Source organism: Candoia aspera, chromosome 3 (genome assembly GCF_035149785.1).
Source record: "Candoia aspera isolate rCanAsp1 chromosome 3, rCanAsp1.hap2, whole genome shotgun sequence".
Taxonomy (NCBI): Eukaryota; Metazoa; Chordata; class Lepidosauria; order Squamata; family Boidae; genus Candoia; species Candoia aspera.
The window spans coordinates 49,891,663-49,902,387 of record NC_086155.1 but is presented as its reverse complement, the minus strand read 5'-3'; the positions used below and the strand labels follow the sequence as shown (position 1 = coordinate 49,902,387).

The 10,725-nt window shown below is 38.3% G+C and overlaps 1 protein-coding gene across 1 annotated transcript in view; it reads left to right on the top strand.

The window, feature by feature from the left end:
- The first annotated feature begins 2,399 nt into the window (after positions 1–2,399).
- The window catches only part of HMGA1 (high mobility group AT-hook 1), a 28,662-nt gene continuing 20,336 nt past the window's right edge, over positions 2,400–10,725 (top strand). Inside the window, exon 1 of the mRNA XM_063297630.1 lies at positions 2,400–2,789. The gene's annotated coding sequence lies outside the window, so the exon portion shown is untranslated. The remainder of the gene's footprint in view (positions 2,790–10,725) is intronic.

Here is a 10,725-nt window from a genome sequence, read left to right as displayed (position 1 = left end):
TTCCTATTACTGTATGCTTGAGATTAGAACTGGAAGGGGAAAATTTCAGTAATATCTATCATTCATTTATATCTATATCTAACCTATATCTATCCTATATATATATAGCACCTCCAAAATGAATCTAAAGGGTTTTTATCCTACAAAAATGGGAGATTTCATTTAACTTCAATCAACACTTTTTTTTGAATTTAAAGAGGTGTTTGACCCTATTTGATTCAAATCTTCCATCCTGTATGGTTTATTCTGCCAATCAATTCAGTTTAGATATTTATCCTGAAGAAACTTCTACCATAATAGAAAAGGAGGTTAAATCTGGAAGAGGAGGTAAAGAAGTACAGTTGTTCCTCAATGAAACTTAATCTTATTGATATATATGCAATCGCTGGAAGTCTTTGATGGGGCTTCGAAAGCTAGTCCAAAGGGTTCAGTTGACCTGTACATCTGAATATGACAGAATGGGAAAATTATGAAATATATAGCATATGGAGTAATAATCCTGTTAATTATCATTTAAAAACTAAATACCCAAGCCCATGCACATTTTTGGAGTACAGCCCCTCAGCATTCAAAAGCTAAGTGTAACCTCTAGCACGAATTTTTTTTTAAAACTGTTATCTTTTATTTGTAAGAAAACCAAGGAAAAAATATCTGATTTAAATCCCCAGTTCTCATCATTTCTTCAGTGGTTCAAGAAAGTTCTTGCTTTCCTTTGTTCCCCCCTAATATCTTCATAAAACCTGAAGGGTGCCACCCTATGCACATTTACTTGTGAATTAGCCCCACTGTATTTAATGAAGTTTCCAGTATATAACCTCTTTGTCTGCAGGTACCAATTATGAAAACATATGTCATCAAGGGTTTCATTTATGATCATGTAAAGGAGCAACAAGAAAATAATTCTTTCTTCCATGTGTCAGCATTCCTAAGTTAACCAGCACTCTCTTCAAGTCCTGTATAGTATGAAGAAGGCAGGCTTGATAAAATATAAAAATATAACATCTTGATAAAGGAACCCCTGAAGAAAGCTACATAAAGTGCATGATCCAGACAGTTAGGGGTTTTTATTGCATGCTGCATAATGACAAAGCAGTGTGCACTTTATGCAATACTGTAGAGCAGGGGCTGGTCGGCGCATTTGGAATTTTCCAAGACTGTGGTAGTGCTCTCTCAAAATGGCTGACATCAGGGCCAGTCCCATTACAAAACATTCATTCACCAGGCAGCAGCCTTATTGCTCTCCACCACACTCCCTACCAACACCCTGGGGTGCAGTTAGACATCCATCATTTTATCTTCTAAGAAAGCTTCTGAGGCCTTATTCCTGGAAATAAGATGTCAGAATGGTGTTTTGCTCTGCAGCAAGCCAGCTTCTCATTGAAATATATTAAAACCAAAGAATTATATAAACAGTGCAGCAGTCACCAAAGGAGATGTTCATAGGAATCACAGAATTTAATCATACTATTTCCTTGCAGATGTATCACACAAGGGGCGATCTCGTCCTTCTCTTCACAAGGATAGGTTTTAGGTACTTTACAAGTCAAAATACGTTCAGATAAGTGTGGTACACAGGACAGAGATCTTTCTTAAACTGAGGAACTGTTTACAGCACCTCATTATGCCTGAGACTGATGGCACCAGGTGGAGACTTAGGACCCAGAAATGTGAAAATCAAATGCAGGAAGTATTTTTAAAGCCATTAAACTGAAAGGTAAGACTCTCTGTAATTTTCTACTCAGGGAATATGCAATGAACACACTCCTCAGACCTAGAGAGAATAGTTAGTCTCTCAGTTTCTTATTTGAAAGAAAAGATGCATCAGAAGCCTGGCGGAAAAAAATGGTTATAGATATCTCCACATCCCAAAGCAAACGTGGAGTTACCCCATGTTATATATTTCCACGGTCAATAATCCCAGGCCAGATTTACAAACAAGGAACCCAGGACTTTTGGTCCCAAAATAAACCTTTACACACCAATAGCCAATACATACATACAGTCTCAGCTAGACCCCCCAAATTATACTCCAAAAACTAATACTAATCAGCTTCAGCCCTATTAGGGTCATGAGCTTCCCAAATCACGAAACATAGCCCCCATCTTCTTCCTCAAACGAAGAAACAAAGCAAATTGGAAGTGATCCTGTTTTTTAAAGTTTTGCAAAGCGTTCCCTCCCATTTCTTCCCCATCTTTTGGCGCGAGGAAAGGCGGCGGCGGCAGTACTCCTGCCGTTGTTTTCCTTTTGTTCGTCGCTGTTCAGCGCAGCCGCCGCTTTTTTTTCCCGAGCCCTCTAAGCAGCCTTTTAAAATCACCCTTGCTGCTTTCTTTTATATTTCCTCCACCCACAGGTGATGATGCAGACGCTGAATGGCTCCGCCTCCTTCCCCTTTACCCTCCCTCCCCCTCTTTCTCTCTTCCACTGGAAGGGCTAAGCTCCCTTTAGCCAGTCAGCCTGCCCTTATTTAATTTGGAGTGTGATTTTGCTATTTTTAGCTTCTGGATTGTCTCCAGTAAGATTTAGAGGAGGCTTTTTTCTCCTACTTTTTAAATTCTGCAAATGATTTTGACCCAGCTTCCTTCCTCTTGGAACATTTTTTTAAAATTTATATAAATAAGAGGGGGCCTGTCTGCTTGTACGCTCTCTCTCTTTTTTTTCCACTGCAAGTCTCTCTGCCTTCTGCTTCAGATCTGCAATTGCAACCATCAGCAACCAGAAGGGGGGATTATTTTCATTTCACCACAACACACAAGGAAAAACGTATACTGATTCGCGAATAAGAGCAATTGTAAGTTTGTGCTTTCTAAAAAAAAAGTTTGCGTTATTTTATTTAACATCTGCAGAATTTAGAAACAGATTTTGCGAAGTCATTTTCAGTTTGCAAAAAAAGATGTATCTGTGCTCGGATTTACAGTAGGAAGCAAGTAAGGCATGCGGAATAAAATACTCTCCTGCCTTTTATTCTCAGCGTGCTTGCAAGTAGAGAGGAAGGGTTGTGCATGCGGGGGGCGAGGGGGGGTTTGGCAAAGCTCACTCGACTGGGAAAGGCAGAGTGGCCTTGTAATTTGTAGCTAGAGAAGATATGATTTTGCTCAAGCACTCTCCTTTAGTGTTAAATTCTAATGCACTTGATCCGGGGTTTCTTCAGAGTGGGAAAATTGATGGACATATTTCTACAGCAGATCACAGGTCCGATGGTTAGAATTCCTTTTCTCGCCTCTTTTTTTTTTTAACGCCGGAAGAGAGGAGGTAGAGGTTAGAATTGCTTTGCTTATCGCAACTTGCTCCTATCTGCGAGACTCCTATAACGTTGGGGCTCTGGCGGCTGGTGCTTCAGGTTTCCCTGCCCCCCTTCTCTTTCTCGAGAGCCTTACAAATACACGCACGCCGGGGCTGTGTTCATTTTCAAATCGCGCGACACCAGTTTCGTCCACTTATTAATTTTTTCAGTATGTTTCTTCCAATAGACATGCAGATCTGGAAAAAAATTTTGTGTGTGCAAATAGCAGGTGCATTGGGCTTTATAGAAACACCCCCTTCCGCTCTTTTAAAGGGGAAGATGCCAGAGCTTTCGTTTTCTTTTAAAGAAAATTGGTATAATCTGAGCTATAGCTTTTCCTGTGTTGAAAGATTGGTAGGTTTGACTAGCATTTCAGTTAGACGGATTTACTTCATTCATTCATTCGCAAGCATTGTAAAACCTATGTATCATTTTGGGCTATATTTTTGAGCAACAGCTTTGGCTCTTGTTGGGGGTCCCACACTTGTGCCCAAAATATGTGTGTCTGATTTAAGTGAGCTGCTGCTACCAATTTCGAATGTTTTTATTTCTTCAATGAAGACTCTGATTAAGACAGATCTAGCACCAAGTCTTGATTAAGTGAGTTGCTCAATTTGCAAATATTGGAGAACTTAAATCAAAAATATGTTCAGACTTGAAAATAGTGTGCCTAGCCAGCTTATTGCTGGTGCTTTGCTGATGGTGGTAGAATTGGGTTTAACTGTTGGGGAAATAGCTTGGAGAAGATACTTCAATGTTACTAATGGTTGGAAGAAAGGGTTTGGGAATTCTTTCCACTGATCAGGAGGGTTGGCTTTAGTAGAAAAGGAGGAGATGGGGGAGTATGTAACTTTCCCCATCAATATTCTGTTATATAAAGCTTCTTGCTAACTTCAAAAAAAGTCATTCACCACTTTTTCCTCTTGACAAAGAGGATCACACTTCCTCCCTGAAATCAAGGCCTCATGGGACTGAACATTTGTGCCCTGCAGGACAGAGCTCTTAAAAAGTCTCCAGTTCTGTTAACCTTCCTGTGTGGCCCTCCAGCCTTCCTTATCACTTCCTTTTATTATATGCCCTTCAAGTGGGGCTGGCTGCTTTTAATAGCCCGTCTTCTGGGGCTTCAAAAGAAACCCCCTGGAATGCTCCATTAAGGGATCTCCAAAGCCAGCCCTATTTTCAAACAGGCTCTTCAAGTTCTTGATTTGATGTTTGTGTGTTTTCCCCCAGCATATTGTAAGGAAACCCAAGCCTTTGCTCAGAAGGTGCCCCAGCTCCTGGGAGGACTTGGATTAAGGCCAGCCATCTTGGGTTAAGCAACCTGTTGTCTTTCAAAATTTAATTTGTCATTAATCAGATAGAAGAACCAGTTGTGGTGCAAGCAGAGTGTTAGCACATCCAGGGGTGTGAGAACCTGGAAGTAGGGTTGGCAGATTTCTGTATTTGGGGGGGGGGGAAACCCCAGAGGATTGCTGTTTCTAGGGGTGACAGGTTGTGACTGCTGGCATTCAACTTCATTTTGAGGAATGGGTGATCTTTTTGGCCCTGATAACTTCCCAGAATAATGTGGTGATGAGGGGGGGAGGGGTGCTGCATAATCATTTCTTCAGCCAGTACTCTTTAAAACATTTTCCTTTTTCCCACACAGAGAAATGTATCCACAGATTCTCATTCTTCCCTGCACTATTTTAGGATGTGGAAAAAGGATGGTTTACACTTTCCTGCATTCAGTAATGACTTTAAATCTGGAGATTAACTTTCACTGTTGTAGCATAGTGTTGAGTTTTTTTTCTCCATGTTGAGATAAAACTTATTCTTTCCAAAATCTGAATCAATTGTTTGTCTGTAAGGACAGGGCAAGGAAGGTGGGTGGGGATGATTCTTGCTCTTCACTGCCTTCTCCATCAGCAGCAGCAAGAGGACATTCAGTGGCAGCTAGTACCTGCGAAGGATATAAGTTGCCCTTAAATGTTTATAGCCTCAGCAAAACTCATCATCTCCAGGAATCCTGGAGATTTGCGGAGGGGGAGGGAATAATACATTAGTTCATACATTATGACCATAATGTTTGTTTTGGTGTTAGGTTACATATCATAAACCATTATTTATGGCTTACCATGTGTAAATCAGATAAATCAGATGATTTAATGAACAGATCTAGATTGTGGAGTCCTTGGTGCTCTGAGCTTGGTTGTTTGCTTGCAGATGTTTCATTACCTGACTAGGTAACATCATTAGTGCTGCACTGATGATATTACCTAGTTGGGTGATGAAACATCTGCAAGCAAACAAACAAGCTTAGAGAGAACCAAAGACTCCACAGTTCAAACCTGAGCTACATATATTCTCTTCTATTGGTAGATCTAGCTTCTTCAACAAATTCTGTTTAAAACAAGCTATGGCTATGTGAACATAGTCATTGAATAAGATAAATGACCTAGCAGTTCATGGAAAATGGCAAATTCCTAAGGGAAATGGAAGACAACCTTGTAATACGGTCTATGTAAAATACAAAGGTTTGATTGGTTAAGTGTTTTCCATGTGATTCTAATGGTAAGTCTTAGAAGATACTTTTCCCAAATTGGGAATTGCTATTGTAAATCTAAGAATTATTCTCTATTAGATATGCAACAACTCTTGTTCATCCAACTGACCTGTGGATCCTTGCATTGTTCAAAATGCTGTAAAAACCAAGTTACATTGTCTCTCTCTGGTCTAGAAGTTTTAGTCCAATTTTAGATGGACCGTTACCTAAATTTAAATTAATGCCTAAAAAGAGCCCAGTTTTATACTGCTAGAGGAAGAGCATCTGCTAGTGGTGGATTGACTAGGACATGCTAAGCAGCATGTATAGCTTTGCTGGAGAACTAAGGCTTGCTTTAAGATTACTGTAGAAGAAATTGAAACTATGTTCCTCACTGCCAATATTTTGTTTCAGCTTGTTTATAATTGGTAATATTACTGGATAAGATTTATACTTTTCAAGTACATGTGCAATATACAAATCTGTATACAAATAAATAGCTGATAAAAAATACTAGCTGTTTTGTCATCCCTGTATGTAATTTCAGAAGATTCTGCAAGTAAACAAGAGGGAGCAGAATGTGTGTCACTTCTGGATCTATACAGCCTTATCTCTTTTTTCAGCCAGAAACTTTGGTTTTAACAGACAATTGAGGAGGATAATCTGTAATATCTAGATGTCTATTAAATCCAAATTTAATTATCTGCTGCAAATGATGTAAATTTATATTAATCATGCAGACTACTTTGAATGCTAAAGACTTGCCTGTTATTTGAAGGGATGCAAATCTGGTATGTTGCACTGAAAGTCCAATAAAATGTGATCCATTAAATCTTGGTTTCGCTGTAATCTGACAGACTTTCAAATGTAATACCAAGGTTTTAATGAATATTATTCTTGCTGCAAACAGGTTTTTATTCAATTTATTTGTCTTGAGAATTGCCTATATATGTCCCTTGTTGTTGTTTTAGAACCTGGTATAGTTCCACTTCTGATATTATTATAAAGCATAATCCTTGAAAGTAGAAGAGCTACAGACCAAAATATTTCTGAGTTTGTATGATATAAGTAGGGTTATAATGCATATAGCCATTTTTCCACAAATGTACTATAATTTTCTCACTCAGAACAAGTCGAATCTTCAATACATATGTCAGTCTTCCTCAAGCTGGTGTCTTCTACTTGTATTGGACTGCAATTTTTGTCATTCCTGGGCAAGCTGTCTGAAATTAAAGTTGTACTACAGTACATCTGGACAGCACCAGATTGGGGAAACCTAGTTTATACTCATAACTCCAAAAGGAGGTTCATAGCATAATAAAGCTATTATCTGTTATCTTCTCAGGTATATGCACTATTGAATTGCTTTTGTGTCCTGTTTCTGAGATCCTATGATTTCTGTTATTTTAAGTTTTTTTCCTGTTACCCTCTCCAGATCCATTTTTCAGAACAAATATGGCATATATAGGAAATACCATTCCTACATGTTCCAGTTTTAAGCGACCACAAGACATCAAGAGGATCCAAAAGTAGAAATTCATTCCTACTAGTAGATGATGAATTATATATTTATTTATTGGATTTATAAGGCTGCCCAATTCAAACAATGTGACCCTTGATGACACCAAGTACAGTTTTTCCTTTTATTTATTTATCAATCATATTTTATCACCGCCCATCTCCCCAATACGGGGGACTCTGGGCAGTTCACAATAAAACAGTTTAAAATTCAATAAAATCATAAATAATATCATTCATCAATAAATATAAATATCAATAAATATAAATATAAAATGTAATGAGATCCAAGTAATGGCAGATCTAATTCCACCCAAAGGGGGACAAGACCAACCTCAGCAGGACTAGGGAACCAACCAACCCCAAGAGTGGCTCTTCCTCTTCCCACTCCAAGCATGGTGACAAAACAAGGTCTTCAATTGTTTCCTGAAGTCCAAAAGAGAGGAGGCTAGCCTCACTTCCAGGGGAAGGGTGTTCCAAAGGGTGGGAGCTGCTGCAGAGAAGCCCGGCCACCTGGACCCCGCCAGATGAAATTCTCTTGCAGACGGGGTCCGCAGCATGCCCTCTCTGCATGAGCAGGTGGGACAGGTTGATGTAATGGGGATGAGACGGTCCCTTAGGTAACCTGGACCCATGCCATGTAGGGCTTTTACCATCTGTATTTTTATTCTGATGGAAATTTGAATTAAAAACTTGGATTGATAAAAATATTGCCTCAATATGGATTTCAGGTTTTCTTAATACCTTGGTGAAGATAGTTGCTTTTACCTCTTCAGTTGGTTTTCATGTGCGTGAGGGTTTCCGATGTTCAGGAAATCAGTACCAGCTCTATGAAATAACAGCCTTCTGCACTTTCGTCAGTCCAACCTGGCAGGTTTTTAGAAGGGAAAAGAATAATATTTCTTGAAAATGTATTGATTCTGTTGGTATATCCTGAGTGTGTGTCAGTACACTAACATACTTTCTAGTTCATGGGATGAAGACAACAGTATGTTAGTTTACAAGGGAGTTTCTAGAACTGAAATCCTAGCTTGCATGCAATGGCATTTCTTCCTCTTCCCTACTCTTGAGGAGTAAGACTGGCTTTGCCCAAAGTCCTGTCCTCAGCAGGGAATGCTACATGTGACTAGTGAGAATGGAAAAACCAGAGGTAAATTTGGGGGAAAGTTATGTAACATTCTGAATTAAATGCAATCTAATGGAATAAATTATTCTACTAGATTATATGAATGAATGGGTGGGAATAAGATGAGAGAGTACAGAAAAAGTGATGAGGCCATTCAGAGACTCAAGAATAATGGAGAACAATGATTGCATAATCAGTATATGCTTAGAAAAAGGTCTGTTTTGAATTTGTAATTCATTCGTATGGCAAAGGAATATAAATCCAAAAGTATGACTGGTTTTATTGTTTATAATGAGAGACTGAGTGAAATATATAAAGTTCTGACCTTCTGAATGTTGGGCAGACCATGTCTTGATAGTGTCAAAGAATCATGGGGGGAAATGGATATGGAAAAAGAAAAAAAAAAGTAAAACAACTGAAAATAGAATGACTATTGGGATGAAACTGTAGTGAAGATATGTTGGAAAGAGTGAGAGATATATGTGGGAATGAAAGTGATATGTCAAAAATTGGAGTTGAAACAATATATCTTAGTGTCCAAGAAAACACTAATGAAATGGAAATAATAAATGCTGTGAGAATCTTAGACTGATAAGACTGCAGGAATACTGTGTCACTAAAGAAACATTAAAATATGGATGTGGTTAGGCAGTATTTAATGTGTGTGAAGCCTGCACCTGTGCCTGATATCTGGAAGAATGCCATTATTGTTCCCCCACAGAAAAGGAAAGGTAGCAAAAGTGAATGTTTAAAACTACAGGAGGATTAGGATGTTAAGTGGGCCTGGGAACAGGTTTGACAGAACTCTGATTCAAAGAAGTGGGAAGTATAGTAGAGTTTTATGCTGGGCAAAGGATATGCAGCCCAGCTTTTTCTCTTCAGCATGTTATTGAAAAAAGAAAAAAAATGTATATGTCTGTTTACTTGGACAAAGCTTATGATAAAGTAAATAAGCTTGAATTATGGAATATTTTGCAAGGGTATGTTGAAAATTGGTTGCTGAATGCAGTGAGCCTTACACAGTTGAAGTAAAGTCTGTGAGAATAAAATGCTTAGTCAGAGTTTCAGCATTATGCAGGGGGTAAGATGTGTGATGTCTCTTAGTTTAATATGTATATGCATACATGTAGAAGGAATGTGTGTGGTGGTGATAAAGATATGTTGGTTGAGCATGTGAATTTGTATACTTTTGCATATAGAAAATGCCTTGTTGGCTGAGAAACTATGATCTGTAGAAGTGCTAAATTGTACAATGAAATGAGGAGTTTTGATCTGAAAATTAATATTTCAAAAATAAAAGTTTTTCAAAGGGAAAATGGGATGAATGATTGTATGTTATATGGCAAAAAAAAGAGCAAATGGATATTGTGTACCTTGTTAAAATGTTTACTGAAGATGGGGAAATGGAGAAATTTTAAAACATGCAAATAGAAAGGTAATGGGTTACATATGATCTATGGTGAGGAATGAATGTTTGTTAAAAGAAGCAAAAGTGATTGTGTATAAGAGCATGCTTCTGCCCGTTTAATTGTATGGAAGTAAGAGCTGGATATGTCAAGAGGAACATAAAAGTCTTTTGAATGCAGTGGGAATGGGATACTTAAGTGTGTGGCTAAACTAAAAAGAGATAGGGTCAAGAATGAATGAATGATGAGTGACTGTGAATTGAATGCAAAAGTGAGTGACCAGTATGAAAAAACATTGAAGTGGTTTGGACATGCAGAGAGTGAATGAGGATCAAATTACAAAACAAATATATGAAGAACAAACTAATAGCTTGAGAGGAAGGGGAAGACCAAGAAAGTCATGGTTGGATGGACCTGATGAGATCTGAAGAACAAAAGGCAATATATGAATCAGTGTATAGGAGATGCAAGGGTGGTTTTCAAGGATAGGAAAGTATGTTGAGTATAGTGAATAGTGTCAGTGTAACATAGTTTTAGCTATGCTTTTTTTTGGTTTCATTTTAGTTTAATTTCTTCAGCTTACTCTTTCTTGCTTCTTTTGCATAATTTCACTTACCCCAAAAGGTAATAGTGTGATAAATATGTACTTATGTAAAAGTGTATTGATGGCTTCAGAGTGCGGTTTGTGATGGTGGCTTTTTAACCTTAGGTGAGTAGATCTATTTATCTATATCATATGTGGGGAGCTTACAGGCTGTGTGCACCTGTCTCAGAACCCCTTTGCAACCCCAAATTGAATGGGACCATTTTTTCCCTTTTTTATTTTGAGAGATTTAAGGGATGAAACACTTCCTAAACTCCCCCCAAAAT